Below are 20,000 nucleotides of genomic sequence, written 5' to 3'. Positions count from 1 at the left end.
GAGAGAGAGAGAGAGAGAGAGAGAGAGAGAGAGAGAGAGAGAGAGAGAGAGAGAGAGAGAGGCTTTTGTCCTCTTAGTTCTGCACTACTTTGTCCGACATAAAAATCATCTGCTCAGTTGCAAGATTCCTGCTGTTCTTTGTTGCATAACAAGACGAATAATCCAAAAAATACATATAAGATCTTGCTCCAAACAACGTTTCTTTCCCAAACCAATCAAATCCAGACAAGTTTATACAAATACCGAAAGAACTTTACTGGCGCTAGTTAACGAAATGGGTAAAAGAAGAAGGATTTGTTAGGATAACTGCAAGTGTTGATGATAATGTGAGAAGGCAAGTTATTCTTAGGGGCATGAAATAGTGTGTGAATACGGTATCAAAATAAAAGGTCTACAAGGCATGCTAATTATCAACATCATGAACTAGTAAGGCCTTACAGTGTATATCAACACTAGTAACCGCCGTAAACACTAGTTTAAACAATTTCGCTGACCAACAGTTAAGCATAGTATCGGCTAATATTAAAAGGAAAATTGGAACTGGAATACAGAATTTAAGCCGAAGGCCAAGCGCTGGGACCTACTGTATGAGGTCTTTCATCGCTGAAGGGGAAATTGACAGTAAGAATGTTTAAAAGGTGTAACAGGAGGAAAACCTCGCAGTTACACAATGAAACAATTGTTAGAGGGGGTGGAAAGTCAGATGGAAGAAAGAGAATATGAACAGAGACACAGTAAAAGGAATGAAAGAGGTTGCAGCTAGGGGCCGAAGGGACAATGAAAAGAACCTCAAGTAATTCCTACAGAGCACCGCGTAAGGTGTACTAACAGCACTACCCCATCCCCCCTCCCTACACGGGTACTGAAAGGGAAATACCGTTGACACAATATTTATATATATAATTTCAGAAAACATGAACCAGCTCCCCTTCAGCAAAAGACTGGAGCCTCTTCACGTAAAGAGCCTTACATCGTACACTTCAATCTCCCTGCAGCAACATAAACGAGTTTTAGGGGCCATAATTCTGTAGTTTCACGTGGCAAGAGGCCTCCATTGTTCATCCTAATGGACCTTCTTCAATCCCCATACACAAGATAAAACGCAGCGTAATTTAGAAGAAACTGGATGTGAGGAAGCAAACTTCAAGACGGGAAACTGATTAAAACGAGCACATTCCCCTCCTAAAATACAGCAGATAACGATAATGCCTTTTATAATGAACATAACGGGGAAACAGTGCTGAGAAATTCACGCCCCTTAACAATGAATAGCAGTTTACCAAGAAAATATTACCACTTAAAAGGAGGGCCTCACAGTGGCAATATACTCAGCGTCCTTTTTCCGAAATCAATGGTGCTCTGTGAGCTAAAAAGAAACGCCCATCCGTCCTGCCTTCATAAACACCAGAATCATACGAATACTATAACAAGACCTGAAAGACTAACTTTGTATCAGGCTCGTTCATCTCACTTTCAAATGGATTTCTTTAAAACCGTTAATTCACTTGCCGTGGAAGCGTTATTTTCATTGACACTGAACATCATTTGTTTGTATATATTCTCTCACCTCACATTAGTTTTAACGTGGTAACTGACAAGCAAAAGTCTAGAAACTATGATCGATCAAACAACAAACTTCTTTGGCTTAACAATCAAAGTTAACAAAACAAAAAGATAAATAGATTCCAGAATACGAACTAAAATGTATACAGTTGAAAGAAAATACTGTACTGAATTGCAGATTCAACGCAAGTCTCAAGACGAAGTACCATACCGCACCATACCAACACAAAATAACGTGAGTACAGTAGGTTAATACAGTTTAAGCTAAAATCAAGAACCAATATATGTACAGTGCGTAATATATGTGTATGTGTGTGTGTGTCCACAAAACGTTTAATGCAGGCCAGTGAAAGGAACGTTCGTCTCATCAGCGAGAAAAGTTTGATTCTAGACAGATACGTGTTAATTAAGTGCGCTTATGTTCACCCAACCAGGGAAGTTTATACCTAGTAATTAGTCCACTGCTGTGGGTTGCTATCACGGCGAGGTTAGGAGCTAAATCACATCGAAAGAAAGACTTGCTGAGGGTCAGAAGGTGGTGCTGGCCATGTTCTTTGCCGCTGACCCACAACAGTTGACTAGCGGTTACTTAACTCAATATCTAAATCGACGGAGCAGTAGATTTTGGAAATACATTACCATTTAACTTCGTAAGATCAAAACACGCGCATAGCATAGGCTATATGTATATGTGTGTGTGTGTGTGTGTGTAGAGCAAAATAGGTATTGGGTTAATCCTCCCACCCCCAATATGCTGTACTAACAGACAAAATGAGCATTTCTATAGCCAACATTGAGCAAATAGGTATAGGGTTAAATCTCTCTCTCTCTCTCTCTCTCTCTCTCTCTCTCTCTCTCTATATATATATATATATATATATATATATATATATATATATATGTGTGTGTGTGTGTGTGTGTGTGTGTGTGTGTGTGTGTGTGTGTGTGTGTTTAAAATAAGTTCCTCGTTAGAGTTGTCGGCTAGCAATCGCAAGGCCTGAGTTCGAGTCTCCGGCCGGCTAATGAAGAATTAAAGGAATTTATTTCTGGTGATAGAAATTCATTTCTCGCTATAATGTGGTTCGGATTCTACAATAAGCTGTAGGTCCCGTTGCTAGGTAACCAGTTGGTTCTTAGCCACGTAAAATAAGTTTAATCCTTCGGGCCAGCCCTAGGAGAGCTGTTAATCAGCTCAGTGGTCTGGTTAAACTAAGGTATATTTTGTGTTTAAAATCTACTGGTTACTTTTTGCTAGATACGTATGTATTATTTATTAGCCACAATGCCCTATTAACTTCTCGATTTCTTCACATTTTGGAAACGTTTGTCACTACGAACCCTAGAACCAAATTAAGAAAGAAACGAAGTTTTTCAGATGCCTGGCTTTTTGTTTGATCCCGGGTTCGGGATATCTGGAACCAGTCTCGAGATCGAATACTCGGCCGGGCATCTAGAAGACTTCATTTCTTTCTCAACTTCGTTCAAAGCTTGTAGTAACAAGCCTTTATAAAGTGTGAAGAAATCGAGACGTTAATTGGGCACTGTGGCTAAGAAATAATACATATGTATCTAATAAAAAGTGACCAATAGGTGCTACACACACACAAACACACACACACACATATATATATCAATGGGGAGGCGGACATAAAGACTTGCTAAAAAGGGTCAATTTATTCCCGACGTTTCGTAATGGCTTCATTACATTTTCGAGGGCTGTATAAAATAAATAACATAAATTACAAAAAGGGTATAAATTTAAATTTAAAAAATTAAGCACAATTGGTTACAAATAAAAAAAAAATTAAAAATAGAAGGGACAATTAAAAAGGACAACGTAAAAAACAAAACAAAATCTCTCTAAAAAATATACAATATAAAAAAAATATATATATATATATAAAAAGTAAGAAGATATGGACCAACCTATTCAGTGGCAATGTTAAAACTAAACAGAAAACGAAAGACTAAGAGAGGTACAGTGTGCCGGCAGAGGTTTGGCTGTTTAACAAGGGGACGAGTCGTTTAATCATTAATGATTCCAAAATGGCCAATTCATGGCTGCTAGAGGCTCGCCCTAAAACAGAAAAATCCTTATTTTCAATTGAAGTTTTACATATTCTAGAGTGATTTCTGATATTCGAAAACTCTGGGTTTGTAATTTTACTGCCTGTCCTATAGCTTACTCCACGATGAGAGTCTATGCGTACCTTCAGAAGCCTCCTGGTGGATCCAATATATATATATACATATATATATATATATATATATATATATATATATATATATATATATATATATATATATATATATATATATATATATATATATATATATATATATATATATATATATAGAGAGAGAGAGAGAGAGAGAGAGAGAGAGAGAGAGAAAGAGAGAGAGAGAGAGAAGAACCAAATACCTATTTGTTCAATGTAGGCTATAGAAATGCTCATTTAATCTACTAATACCGCACACCGGCCGGGGGCGGTGTGGGGGGGGGGGCGGAGGATTAAACCCAATACCTATTTTGCTCAATAACAGACTATATATGAACTCGCACAGCATATCCTTTATATTACAAACAATATTAACATGTGAGAAGTTTTGTTGAGAAATGTCCACTACCATAGTTCCTTCAGCAGTTCGTTGTTAAACGCCACACTATGCAAGTTTGAAATAAATATAGTTAGAAAATCAAGCCAGGTGCGAATCACGATAAAAGACCAAAACCAATTCGTTGCTGGTTTGGTGGTAATGTATGTGTACAAAGGCACGGCCTATATCCATAAGTATAACCCGACGAGTGTATTTTTTTCCAGGTTTTTAGCCACCCAAGATCTGCGGTTTAACACCACCCACCTACATAAAATGCAGTTCGCGAAAAACTCTACCTCCCATAAATAAATAACAAGAGATTATATCAAGTCTCAGTTCACCATGTTTTCATTCTCCCTCATTTATTTTAAAATTTCCGACAAAAATCACGAACAAAATCCTTCAGGCAATGGTTCTATGGACTAAAGAAAAAATACAGAGCATTCACAATGCATATACCAAACTACGACAGGAACTTAAGTTCTGGAACATCCAAACCGTTAACAAACATACAACTCTGAACTCTGAGAACACATGCTATGTAATCAAATGTGACTCATATATTTAAAGCATGTCGAGGAGTTATATAACCCCGCCCAACTCCCATCAAAAACAGAAAGTAATCGCTTGAATACTATCACTTGGTGACTTTATTTCTTAAAATTTTAATTTACATGTTGGCTGACTTCTGCAGACTATAAATATCAAGTGATATGACACTGTTGTACTTTATCGGCTTCCTCGCCTCACAAGTTAGTGACGCTGATCACGGTACTAGATTAAGCAAAGTATCTTCAACATTCAGTGTGCATCCATACCCTGGGGTATGGTAGTTAAATGAAAATTAATTTTGCAGAGTCTTACATTTCTGGGTGAGATTACTGTAGTTTGTAAAAAAACGCGCGGTAATACCGCCAGAAGTAAAACACCTACGTAGTATTTTGTCAAAACCCTATGAATAAGGTATGGGATCTTAAAAGTAGGGCAGTGATTTGTAATGAGTTTGTATTCAAACCCAATATTCGTTGTTAAGGTGGGAGCAAATGTCGTTTGAGCTATATATAAGTTATGCCGGAATGGTTACACAAAGGAAGTAAAAAAAATATGTAAATATCTGTTGCTTACAGATCTAAGCTTGGCAGTTGTTGTAGACTCATATTTCGAAACCACATATGCTTTCGACGAAAGTAAATGACAAAATAATTCAAATCTTAAGGATGTCAAAAAGAAAAATCGGCACATAGGCCTAATAGTCATCAACCATTGGCTTCTTGGCATTACCACATGCCTTCAAAATATACACCAACCACAAGGGATAAGCATAAAACTGGACCTGACCCAATAAAAATAAAATAGCATCTGCACCAAAATCCATACAAATCCGTTTACATAATAGTTAAAAACGTCGGTGTCAAGTGCAACGTTGCGTTTCTCCACTTTTGGCTGTAACCTAACCCAACATAGAGGCCACGTACCACTCACACCGACCAGAGGAAACTTAAACATACCCTACGTATCTCACATTATGCTAACGAAAGCGAAATTCTTGCTAAATGCTACAGTACTATTACATCTCTAAAAGGTGGCACAGGGGCAAGTACAATCCACATCTTAAACACGTCACCTCATGTGGTCTCGAGGCTCAAAGTTCAGCCTAGGCCTAGGTCTAACCAAGGTCCAAACCACCACCATTTACAGGAACTTAGAAAACGCTTTTGATATCAAATGTATCAAGTGTAATGTGGTGTTTTTGTCATTTCGTATATTAAAGAGCCGTCAACTGACAAAGAACAAGCAATCAAAAACGTAAGTTTGTCCCAGACACCTGTAGCGGTTCGTGAACTTTCTGGCCATTCTGCCTCGTGCCTGTCATTCCCGAGTAAGTTTAGTGTCTATTCTCTCTCCTGCCATTCTCATATCATATATACACTCTCTCCTTGCCTTTCTTAGCTTTCCTCACCTCAAATTCTTCATCCATATATAATCTCGCTAAGCCTTCCCCTGTGCCATAGGCCTAGACCTATGACAAAAAACCAACGTCTTTCCATGATCATTTTTAAGACTTTCCCTGTGACATTTTCCTCATTTATTGCTTTCACATCCCAAGACACACTAAAGCCTCGTATCCCCCAAATTCCAATGCAATTTTCAGTCTTCGCAATCAATAAAATACCCCACGTCTACATAGGCTAAACAACGGTTCCCCCGTCAGGCAACTTCATTTGTCATACCTTTGAACAGAAGTAACGGCCTCTTCCGTCGATTTAACACGATGACAGTCATCGAACAAACTCTTTGTAAATACTGTAACACTATATATTAGAGCAAAATCACATACATTCAACATTTCGGTCACAAATTCAAGTCTACTACTTGGCGCCCTCCGAGTAGAGAAACTCGACGTGGTCACCTACGTCTTCTGAGGTGTTCTAAACAGGTGGTTTCCCGGCAAATTTCGCGCATGCGCCATGTTGTCTGTCTCGGACAATCTACTACTGCCTCGAATCATGCGTAGACCTCTGTATCAATTGATTATTATTATTATTATTATTATTATTATTATTATTATTATTATTATTATTATTATTCTAGTCAATAAGAACGACCATGATACTATAAAATCATATAAACCAAGCTGAAAGCCTAGTTGGAAAAGCAGGAAGCCACAAGCCTTAGGCACAGGTGAGGAAAAGCAACCCAGTACAGAAAGGGAAACTGAGAAACAAGTAAAGCAAGTAAAGATGAAACAACTGAATATAAATAACCAGGAACAGAATTTCATAGATATTTGCTTGCCTGCCAACAGACAAGCCTCATTTGAAGGTGTATGAAGAGGGCAGGACCCCTGGAAGAGGTAGCCTATATATACATTTTGGAAATTTTCCGTACAGGTATATAATCCTCAGTTTAGTAGCTGAGGGGTAAATGCTAATTTTTTTTTTTTTTCTGTAAAGACCACCCTGTATGAAAATAAACAGTTTAATGTGAATAACAGATAAAATGATAATCAGTTATCTAGCAAAACATAACTGAAATACGAAGCGGTACTGAGCACTCCCAGTCGGTATGTTAAGGCTTTCTATAACTTAGAAACCACCGAGTTGCACGCACACCATGAGAGCAGTGATCTCGATGTAGCATTTAATTAGTGACGTTAGTCTGACTGAGCTGATGCATATTTGATTTCTGTAAACTGTTTTTCAGCACTGTTTCGAAAAATGAAAAAACTACATCTCAGCAAATGAGACTAAAATGTTTACACTTGGATCTCGATATTCAACTACCTTTTTTTGTTAAGAACGATATGCATTATAATTTCCGTTCTTATTTGAAGGACGAAAAGGCATAACAAAACATTCTTTTCAGTCCATGAAGTTTGACTTTACGTATGTGGCAGCATTACATTCTCTCAATTGCTTCTTACTCTTTACTGATAACTAATTTCCAAAATGTTACTCTAGTCACGGAATTACAACGGTGTTCTGGGACTCCGAAAGTTGTCTGAAGGAATCGTCAAAGTAATTTGCAAACTTTAAGCCACAATTTAATGTATATTGTGCAATGCCAAGGTTCAGAAAGCCAATTTAAACCCTGAAATTACATCCACGTTGTAATGTCCTAGAATATATATATAAATTCATACAGTAAAGGGTAGAGGTCCACGAAGAAGATATATATATATATATATATATATATATATATATATATATATATATATATATATATATATATATATATATATATATATATATATAGTTCTAATCATACTGGTATGTTTGCATTTATACATAAAAATATACACCTCGAAAATTAAATACAGTTTTTTCTAGAGTTTATTTCCTTGTTATATATTATTATTATTATTATTATTATTATTATTATTATTATTATTATTATTATTATTATTATTAGATAATTAAATAAATTAAATTTAATTGTCAAGCACTCAAAAAGGAGGGCCAGGGAACAGAGAGAAGTAAACAATGAATAAGTAACCAGACAAATAGAATGATTATTATTATTATTATTATTATTATTATTATTATTATTATTATTATTATTATTATTATTATTTAGTTAAAATTGCCAAACGCTCATAAGAACAAGTCCACGTGTTAAAAAAAAAAGGGTGGAGGGAGGGGTGCCGGGGAACAGTAAGAAGGAAAATGACAAATAAACGGAAGAGACAAAAAGCAACTCAATAACACAATGAAAAAGTAGGTTCATTGCAGTTTCTGTTTCCTTCCCATATTCCACATGAATGTTTAAACGTAAATACTAACATTATAAACTCGGTAGGGGGGAGGGGTTAGCGTCGTAAGTGCGCCTCATGCGCGGCACTGTAGGCATTACTTAGGTTCTTTGCAGCGTGCCTTCCTTAGGCCCCTAGCTGCAACCCCTTTCGTTTCTTTTACTGTACCTCTTTTCATATTCTCTTTCTTCCATCTTACTTTCCACCCTCTCCTGACAATTGATTCATAGTGCAACTGTGAGGTTTTACTCCAGTGACACCTTTCAGACCTTTCTACTCTCAATTTCCTTTTCAGCGCTAAATGACATCATAGATCCCAGTGCTTGGTCTTTGGCCTAAATATCACATTCATATTCGTATTCAATCAGTTTATATAGCAAAAGTAATATTTTATTAACTCATAAATGCTCCCCTTTCGTGCTTATATATGTGCTGTGAGAAACACTCAGTAAGCCTACAGGTGACGCTGGAAACGGAATTTCTGGGAATAGTCTGTTGTTTGTTTGAGAGAGAGAGAGAGAGAGAGAGAGAGAGAGAGAGAGAGAGAGAGAGAGAGAGTAATATTGTAAAAGCACCTCAGATGGCTTCTTATAAATCATCTACTTAAGTGACTGTGAAACCATGTTAAACAACACGATAATTGATAAAAAAAAAATGCTATCGTTTGGCAAAATATGCTTCTTATTATACACTTTCGCGCTGGAATTCTCTGAGTGCAAGTTCCTGTAGCGAAAAGCACTTTGGTAAATGTCATTATTGTTGAAACCGAGTGCAGCGACATTCCTGGGACTGTGAATTAGATTATTATAGGTCTAAGGATAATACGAGAAAAAGATCCTGGAGTCTTGTTTCACTGATGTTTTCTGTTAGGGAAGATAAACTACTGACTACAGCTATCAGGAAAAAAATATGATCTAAAATGAGTTATTTGTTATTAAAGGAAAAACAGCTTGCGTCTAAAAATAGGAGACTAGCCCACTGTAACCCATACTTGCTCACACCAAACTCTATAATTCCGTTCATTTCTAGACCATCTCTTCTTATCACTTTATAGCGAGAGAACATAAATGTATTCCTACACTTGAACTTAACTATCAACTCCTCAGTTAAGAAAAAATTAACGTCACAAATGCCGGAACTTCAACGCAAAGCCAATCAAGAGCAATGTGTAACGCAAACAGAATCGACGCTACTTCAGCCATACGAGGAGATTTAGAATGCTCGATCTGGTTAATACCTTAATGGGATGTCTCTCGTATTGATCTGGCAACCGTGTCCACTTCGTTTGCATGCACGGGATTTATAGCGAACAAAGCAGATTAATGAACATAAGGGATCTATACACATGAGTAGGCAGAAAGTCTTTTCCTTGTCATTTGAATTTTTACACAGCAGTCTAAATTGAGCACGAAATCTTAGACCTATGAGTGACGGACTTGGAGCTCCCAGATTCTTCTTCATTAATTATGATCGATTTCAATTGTGTTTTAAAATTTGCCTGTTCATTATAGATAAATGTATTGAGAGTATTTACACGCTTTTAAGAGTTGCATGAATGCATGAGAGAAACGCTTATCAAGAATTTTATTCTCTTTCGGTACAGTGAATTATTTTAGTAAACTCTATAATGTCTTTTGCTTAAATTCAGTGACCACACTCTTTGTGAAGCCAGCTTGTATCATGCAATCAATCAATTAAATATCATGCATGTATAATACATTCATATGTCCGTTACGGCTTCCTATTCTGTTAAAGCTCATTTTTGCAAGATAATTCAATTTAAACTGGATCTGTATGAATTTTTACTCATCCTTGAATAAAAAAAAATAGCAATATTAATCATGATAGTTATAAAAACTGACGGACACCGGCGTACAAAGAACCTGTTCAACAATGGAAACTGTTTAGATTTTTCCATATATGAGTTCTCGTCAATCATAAGACATTCACATGAAGAACGGGACAGTGACCTCTCTCTCTCTCTCTCTCTCTCTCTCTCTCTCTCTCTCTCTCTCTCTCTCTCTCTCTCTCTCTCTCTCTATATATATATATATATATATATATATATATATATATATATATATATATATATATGTGTGTGTGTGTGTTTGTGTGAGACACTCTTCTGTTCCCTTCTGAGGAGAGGGCTTTTAACCTAAAGCATCATTCATTATGGCGCTGGAATTCCTGAACTCCTTTGGTTTGTGAGAAAGGTCTGGTATTGGTTTAATCCATTCATGCCAATATTCATTTTTCAGTGTTGTTAATATAAATAAATGGTTGAATAAATAAATAACTTTTTCTAGCAATTACTGGCTTGAACTTATGTAGTCATCTCTTGACTTAACAATTCTTCATTGGAGGGGTGGGTAGAGCTCTCGGCTAGCACGCTGTTGGCCCATAGTTCGATTCTCCGACCGGCCAATGAAGAATTAGAGGAATTTATTTCTGGTGATAGAAATTCATATTATCTCGTCATAATGTGGTTCGGATTCCACAATAAGCTGTAGGCCCCGTTGCTAGGTAACCAGTTGGTTCTTAGCCACGTAAAATAAATCTAACCCTTTGGGCCAGCCCTAGGAGCGCTGTTAATCAGCTCAGTGGTCTGGTTAAACTAAGATATACTTAACTTTTCTTGACTTAACAAGTCTATCGAGAAAGGGGTTTGTTTAGTCATCATATACATATACATACAGACATGTATGTATATGTATGTATGTATGTATAATCTTGGTTTTATATATGTATATATAGAGAAATCTATACAGTACACACATAACACACACACACACACACACACACACATATATATATATATATATATATATATATATATATATATATATATATATATATATATATATATATATTTATAAAGACAGAATATATAATGCCGAGGAATACAGACACCGTATTAACATTAACCCCGGTATTATGCATAATGTACAAAGCACTGTGGTGTGGGGTCTGTGACGTGTAAAGAAAAGGAATTCTCGCAACACAGCAGGCAAGCTGTCAGCATGGATGTACCGCAGGAGCGGCAGGACATTCCCCTTCCAGTGAAAGTTTGAGAGTCATTCACTCAGGTTGCAACCTCTGTGTGGAGGATTCGTTTTAACTCCTGTACTGTGAACTCAATACCTCAAATTAAAATCCAGACGCTATTTGGTTTAGAATTAAGCCCATGAAACACCCTATGTTGCACAGTGCTCGAGTAATTAATAAAAGCCAAATGTAGGAATGGTTCGCTCGAATTATAAATCCGACTCGAATTCCAGAAACGGTTAGTTTTAAACTTCCACGCGAAACCTCATGAATAGTTTAAGAGCACAGGTCTATCTTTCGGGAACAAATATCTAAAACAATTTAAAATATCCTTAATCATATTCAAGAGAGTTTAGAAATTCATATGACGCAAGTTTTATATGATATTTACCGTACCACTTCTGAACATAGGTCTATGCACCTAGGAATGCGTGTCCAGCAAACGAGAGCGGCTACGCCCAGCGCTGCTGTCAGGTCCAGCAGAATAGATGATCTCCAAGCGGCGTAATGTCATCTACTCCCTTTAAACCAACCATTCCACTCTCCAGTGAACCGTAGATTGATTGTATTTCATTAGCGTTTCATTGATTCTTGGTTGATCGCCTGGCTGATTTCGAAGAGCTCTAATGATAGCAATAATAATAATGATAATCTCTTCATTATTGTCATCAATATTGTTTCCGTACAGAATATTTCTTATTCAGTTAATTCTCTTACTTTTGTTCTCATCGTTATTATCATCATCGTTTCCAGTCACGCCTTCTGGCATTTCACTGAGGGAAGGTCGAGTTAATTGCTTTTCCAGACTGAGTTATTGCAGCAAGCACAGACACAGACATGTAGTAGTTAGTAAGTCCATCCGTGCTTAAAGAACAACCTTATTTTGGCTCATTCGCAGTATTTTCTTCAGGAAACGAAGAATTATTCCAATCGTGTAGCTCTTCTCCTCGCAACGCGCCATGTATAAATTTGCCAAGATATTTGAGGGACAAAAGAGCAAACGCAGCCTGTTGCCGCATGTCTCCCAGACTGGTAGCGCCCTCCCCTCCTTCCCCTGGCAATCCAAGGGCCACATCACCCCCCGACAAAGACCCCCTGGGGACGGGCAGCTGAAGCAACATGCCACCACCTCCACCATGCCTACTCCAACACACTTCCTAACTTAAGAATAACACGAAATTATTACATTTCTTCACTGAAGTACTGAAATTACCACTTCGTTTATGAAGACCATATCTGGTATATTCAATACAAAATTTACCCTCTTAAGCTCGAAGAATATACGTTTTTAGAAGTAAAAATTCATATTGCTCACCAGTAAAAGTATGATTTTGCTCGAGTGAACGACGTGCGATGGAATTTGGCTTGCTGTATGGCTGTCATTGCTTTTCAATTCACTCTACTTAAAAAGACATAGTACGGCAAGAGAGAAGTTTCTTTTTATGTCATCCCGAATAAAAATCTCTGCTTCAACGCACACGCGCTCGCGAGCGCACACACACACAATACACACATATATATAGGTTACATACATATCAGGGGCGATGTATCTTGGTCGAAACATGGTGGCCTATTTAATTGTCTTTGTTTCTTTTATTCGTTTATTAAAGAAATATAATAAGCTTTTAAAATATAGAAGTAATATTATATATATATATATATATATATATATATATATATATATATATATATATCACTATTTTTATATCTAGGGATATGGTGTAAATCCTGAAAGGAAAAATGATTTGACATCTATATGAATAAACCATTATTTAAATATTAGCTGACAAATACTATACCAAGGACAGAACACCATAATTTGCAAATCGTACAGCGAATTTTCACTCTGAATAATTAGGCAAATAATACTTTAACCGAGTGGGTTTGTAAAAGTGAAATTTCTTTTATTGTTTTAGTGCAGCTATAGTTTCACTGGAGTCCAAATTTCATATTAGGAGCTCTGAATGTGATGGTCTTTATATATTTTGTACTGAGGCCTCTTCAACTTCTGATCCTTGAATCCTTGATGAAACCCAAGTGCAACCACTTCCAAGATCTTTAGACTGACGTTTTTTCTAATTTTTTCCCAAAATATTACGTTTTGTTTACTACTAAGTAGTAACTAATAAAAGTATCACCAATAACTTCCATGGGAGTAGGGTTACTGACCCTGCTTCGTTAAAAATAGGACGTAGGCCTACATAACACCTGAAACAAACCGTAGCTCTCTGGTGCAGCCCGTGATGGGTCAAGATGATTCCAAAGAATAATAATAATAATAATAATAATAATAATAATAATAATAATAATAATAATAATAATAATAATAATAATAATATAGAAACAAAGGGGAAAATTGACCAAAATACTTGCTCCATCCTTCAGCTACGACTCGTCTCAGCGAAACACTAACGGTTATCCAGTGCGAAGTGGAACTCTCAATAACTTATTTCTCTATAGCCTCCAGTTTGAATTTTGGCGTTGGACTTATCCTCTAACTATATATGAGCAGCCACTCCAACTGATGAAATCCGCCCGGCCATGAAGACGCTATTCCATGGTAGGCTCTCTGTCAGATTACGTGCTTATTGAATCTTGAAGCTAGAATTCTCTCTCTCTCTCTCTCTCTCTCTCTCTCTCTCTCTCTCCTCAGTAGCACTAATCCAAAGTAACTATTTCTTTGGAAACTTAGTGGTAAGATGTAGTGAACATCGTAGGCCTATGCCGGATTTAACATTTTATTTTTCCCTCCAGGGCAGCACTTATTAGGACGACCATCTTTGCGAAAGTTGTTTGCAAAGTAATGAACGCCGTCAAGAATATCATACGAAGACTCAGACCAATACTTAGTTAACTTTGCCATTTTGTTATATTTCAGGTACTTGAACTCACATGAAATCCATTCTTTGAGGTCTCTCTTGGTGGAAAAAGTCCAGAGGTCCACATCAGCCCTCCTTAAAACTTGACAATCGATGGGGCTCATGCTGGCCTAACCTAAACCAACAAACCATTCTTAACTGCTCCCAATTTGGAAGTAGTTTTCGGTCACGCGGCACGAATACAAGGATTGCCTTTTAACGGAAAATGTTGCTAAACTCAGTTTATATTTTACATATCAGAAAAGGGGAGTGCAATAACTGATTAGCCCTTTTCAAATGACTTATTATATTAAGGGCAAAACCAATTAAGTTAATTATAAAACTAGGAGTAATGCAAATAAAAATTAATGTTGGTGAATGCAAAAAATGGGTGATATTGGTGGTTGGTTTTAAGTTAAGTTGGCCTTATGCCGGCATAGGTCATCGCCTTGGGGCAGCCAGTAGGTGTGGTAAGGTGTTACAGGGCATAAGAGGTCTGATGAGGACCTCTGGACGCCCCACTTTAACTGAGACTTGGTGAAATGTATGCAGAAGCTGGATTTCTATCACGTGGCTTATTGCCAGGCAATAAAATGTACTATGATGACTCGATAAAACTGAATAAACTTCAGTTCCGGTGTTGTTCGAAAACTTTGAGCTTTTTCGATGTTAGATACTTCGCTGACAACAATTACAACCGCATAAAGAGGACACAAATGAGATTGATGGAAAGTTCATACTCAGTGAAAAGTCATACTGAAAAAAAAAACCTTGATACCTAGTCCTAGAGAAACTCCACACGAATTATTGAGGAGCCGTTGCATAGGCAAAGCCTCAACCCCGAACCCGAACCTCAAGTTCCTCAACCCCAACACAGTTTTGACATCCTATAGTGTTAAGGTTGACGTCGTTATCGTTTCTATCCATAAAATAAGACACGCCGGCGGTAATTATTTGTGACATGTGGCGTGATTTGCGAACCTTATGCCTTTTATATCTCTATGGACGACACAGCACTTTAGTTTGTACGATAGACAAGGTAAGCAAACATGTGTAGGGTACTAGGTCTAAGTGACTGATGTTTTAACTTGAGTTTGTGTAGTAGGCTGTAGGTCGATTATACTGAGTTCGAAACACACACCATTTTATATATACTGTATATATTGACATGCGCTCTGCCTATAGGGAAGTCACTACTTTATATGTAGGGGTTGGGTTAGGTCAAGACGCATACCTTGTACGCCTACCTTGGTTATATAGCAACTTCGTGAGGTCACGCACTCGTTAACTCGATTTCAGTGAAAACCTGTCGACGGTTAACCATTTTTGAAAAATATTTTGAAGTTAGACTAATCAGCCGTAATATAAACGCAGTAAACATAATATTACCACTTTTATTGTAATCAGTTGGTAGCCTAAACTCGTTCAAGGCGCTGCAGTTATTTTAGTGGTTTTGATAACTGTTCACACAGGCACTTACGTCGGTAATGATTTAGTTCAAATAACACTGTATTTGCCAGCTTGTGTTATTGAATACTTGATTAACCGAAGTTGTATATTTCCGTATTATCAGTCGAACAAAAGGAATATCCTACATGAACTCACTGGAAAATGAGATTAGGAGGCGACGCATATGAATGGTGGAATTTCAACCAGAAATGGAAGGCATTCAGTGGCATACCGATCTCCTTAGAGGTAACATATTAGGAATCTAATCATTTACGAGACCCGTGAGAATTCTTTGCTGATAATGACGTATCCGTTCGGCTGAGCTAGAGTGCGAGTTCGATTGTGGTAGGTTCAATGAGGTTATTCTAAGGAAGAGCTCCGCAGGGAGATGTTGTTTATTAATGAATTTTTGTGGCTGAGATATATAGAAAAGGGTGCATATGATGCAGTACAGGTGAGATGTCTTGAAAAATTTTGCTGAAATAATGTGAGAAATTTACCATCTTTTGTTTTAAGTTTTACGTTAATCCCGAGGGGCTGGTACTAAACATGGCGACCCGTGGAGCTTTTCCGCGTAAAGACAAACAAAGGAGGGTAAATTTCTCACATTATTTCGGCAAATTATTCAAGATAGCTTACCTGTACTGCATCATACACACCCTTTTCTATATTGCCCAGTCAAAAAATTCCATTGATGAACATATCTCCGTGAGGAGCTCCTTAGAATTACCAAATATCAGGATTAATAGAGTATATGATGACCATAAGCCCTATCATAGTAAGTGCCAGTAATAATAACGTAGGCAGTCTTCAGAAGTATAAGCAGTTAAAATAGTCATATGTTTGGAAGTGAGAGTTCGTTGTCAGAGCCTGCCTTTAAGTGATCGAATATGCGGGCAGAGCACTCATGACATAATAATCATAGATCGGAGGGTATGAGGATGACATAATAATCATAATTGTTCCCTCATCAGATACGCATAACAGTCTAACAATGGGAAGGATAAAATGGACATGGATATTAAGAGCTAAATGTTCCTTGGTATTCATTCTGTAGCACAGTGGATGAGACAAAGAACTGCTGGTTATATACGATTATGTACTTGCGTTAATCTCTCTCTCTCTCTCTCTGGAATTATACAATGGTTTACAGAAGGGGAAAAAAACGAGTTTTTAAAGTATATTTTGTCACCATGTTCTCCGTACAGTAATTTTATTTTTTACCTGTAAGGGCAATGACCTGTACACTCTAGTCCACGCTAGGGCTCATTACTTTTTTTAATTTTTCAAGCTATCATGTTTAGTACCAAACTGATATATGCCAGGAATGATCGTTTACGCCAGCTATCTGATTTTGTTCAGTGGAGTTGCTCTTGTTCTTAAATTTGATAATGTACAAGTAATCATGTTTGCTCCGCGTACATAAATTTAATTATTTTAAAGCAATATCCTTTTGTAATCTAAGCACGTGAAAAACAAAAGGGGATAGGAAGAAGGCTGGGGTTTAGGCCTAGCGTCTAAGGAGCTTCGAGCTTTCAGTTCTTTGAAAACTTTAATAGTCCCACATTTTGTTGCCCCAGTACCACAGGTGGCATCGAAAAGTTGCCAAAAGGCGGAAATTTATATTTCGATGAGGAAATTTGGAAGTGCTCCGTGATCGGGTATAAAAGTGACGTAACCTTGTCTCATGGTGTGGACAACATTTTCAACGTCCTGAACAAAGTTGCTGATTAGCTTTTTATAATTTTTATTTTAATGAAAAAATAGCATATTATGGAAATTATTTACAGTATTATCAAATAGTGTTCTAACATGAAAAAATAGATGAAAATCTGACTTGAGTAGTGGAAGTCAGACATTACCTACAACAAAAAAAAAAAAAATACTAAAAATAAAAAAGTACCAAAAATACAAATAAAATACTAAAAATAAAAATAAAAATACTACGGAGGTAATGGAGTGTTGGGAACCCATGTATTACGGGAAAATTTAAATTGTTCCTCGTCAGAGACTAGTTTTTTGGACCCCCCCTCCCATCCTTCCTCGTCAGAGGCTAGTTTGTTGGACACCCCCTCCCATCCTGTGAGAGGCGTAGCACCAGTAATACATACATAACGCCACAAGGGTTCAGTCACATAGTGGAAAACCCCTGTCATAAGAACTGGGTTTTTTCGTTGAAGTATAGTTCGAGCTGAAAATGTATATAGGAAGTGGTGGCCGATATGGCCTAACGTGTGAGGGTATCTGGCAAGCTGGTATCTAGGGGCTTGGGTTCCAAGGGATTGACCATGGCTATTCTGGTGTGTCTGTGGGGTAGGGTGGGTGAATTAGTTTAGGGGGGAGTTTTAGGACGATCCCAGTAATGCTTTTGAGGGAATGAAAATAAAAATAAAAATGATGAAACCTGTAATAAACAGGTAGGCTCTAGACTAAACTGGCTAAGTGGCAACAATGGCCCTAGACTCAGGATGGCCCATAAGCGAGGTTGGGCGGTTCGAAACCTGATGTGAACCTCCGGATGATTGAGAGCAACTGAGACGTATTCAGATAAGGTTTGGGCATGTCTCGAAAGGAAGAAGGATTATTATGCCTCAGGCAAAATTACGAAAAACCAGTGACAGTAAGGAATAACTGATTTATTGATTATTTTATTTAACAGGAGTGACAGCATCAAAGGTCACAGACGCCGAAAAAGACTTAAATCTTGATTTACATATATAAATATAACCATATATTTGCGTATGCATAGATCACAATAAAACTATGAAATATGAAACAAACCATTAGTGAGAAAAAGGAGTCAGGCAGGTTAAAATGTTTAAACTCTGCGTAAAACAGATCAAGCACAGGCTCACAGTATTATGCCATGTAGGTTTAGGCTTAGTTTTGTACGAAACTCACTGTGTGGTAGTTTGTAGGGCTAATAAACTTTACGTAGTTTTCTTAATGAAAATAAATTACGGCCTATCAAGTGTGGAGCAGTTGAGTGCACTGGGCTGTACCATGGCCTTTTGTTCCCCTCACTTAACCCCACCCACCCCACCCCCTCTCACCCCCCCTCTCACCATGACGTGCTTATCCTTGAAGCACTGAAGAGGAAAGTTTAATGTTCTTGTCAAAACATATGTGACTTTGGTGGTGAAAGGAAGTGGAATAATATTATTGAAGGGACAGGAAAGAAGAGAGGTCTGAGGGAGATGGAAGAGGAAAAGTAAGGAGGAATCTTTTAGAAACGGTACTGTAGGAGTCAGGTATCTGATAATTAGGAAACGGCAGAGAAGAGGGAAAGCAGGGTCCAGAGATTAGAGCCTCGAATCTCTGGATTGCATGAAGGTGCGTCTAGAACATCTGACATGCTGTCATTCTAAATTTACTTTTCAAAAACTGGCCTGCTGCTGCTCTCAGAGGCTTAGAAAGTAACTGAAAAATATTTCGAGTTTGTTTATTTTGTAGTAGATTTTTACGGATGACTCGAGCAATATCCGTGGTCTTTATTTTTTTATGACTTTTTTTTGTAGTAGGAGGTTAGCTTTGAGTGAGCTAACTTTCCTAATGCAGATAAATCATTGCTTTTTAATAAGATTATTACTAATTCCCTTTCGTACTTAATCAGCATTGTAAATCCCATACTTTGTTTCGGATACCCTTTAATCTGCCCTGTTTTTAACAGTGACCTCTGAGAGCAATCTAGTTTCGGTATCTTAGGCCTCTTCGCTTTCTCATCCAAAAACAAAACTGCTAATTTTAGTCTAACGAAAATGTATAGTACTATTACTGCTTTCCGGCAAGATATAGTTAACTGGATCTTATTTTTAGATCTGGAAGTTGTTGTATTAGCTACGAGCTACGAAGGACTGTTGATAATAAAAGATCGTTCAGCGGAAATCGATGGTGTGCATCGTGGAGGGAGATTTGCCATTTGTCACCGAATGTTAGTTTATGTTTTGACATGTTGGGTGATATACCTCGAGTCATGCAAACCCTTCATCTCTCTCTCTCTCTCTCTCTCTCTCTCTCTCTCTCTCTCTCTCTCTCTCTCTCTCTCTCTCTCTCTCTCTCTCTCTCTCTCTCAATTCGTGTAGACTAATTGTTGTTAGTTCTAAACTGCATATATTCATTTAACTGGGGCCAGCTAATTTGGTTAGGTGATGTGTAGCGGAATATTTCCGATAGAATGGGGAACATTCGTGTTTCTAATATTCCGTGGTTTCTCAAAGCTAAAGAAAAACCAAGCA

The 20,000-nt window shown here is 37.4% G+C and overlaps 1 protein-coding gene across 3 annotated transcripts in view; it reads right to left on the bottom strand.

The window, feature by feature from the left end:
• LOC136841821 (uncharacterized) overlaps positions 1 to 20,000 on the bottom strand; it is a 628,887-nt gene that overhangs the window by 583,868 nt on the left and 25,019 nt on the right. The window contains exon 1 of one of the 3 annotated variants that reach the window (XM_067109182.1): positions 6,393 to 6,587. The exons of the other annotated variants lie outside the window; for them this stretch is intronic. The gene's annotated coding sequence lies outside the window, so the exon portion shown is untranslated. Of the gene's footprint in view, positions 1 to 6,392; positions 6,588 to 20,000 lie in introns of those variants that run through there. 3 annotated transcript variants of the gene reach the window in all.

The sequence above is a fragment of the Macrobrachium rosenbergii genome, chromosome 9, assembly GCF_040412425.1.
Source record: "Macrobrachium rosenbergii isolate ZJJX-2024 chromosome 9, ASM4041242v1, whole genome shotgun sequence".
In the NCBI taxonomy this organism is placed as follows: Eukaryota; Metazoa; Arthropoda; class Malacostraca; order Decapoda; family Palaemonidae; genus Macrobrachium; species Macrobrachium rosenbergii.
This window is presented reverse-complemented; position numbering and strand designations above follow the sequence as displayed.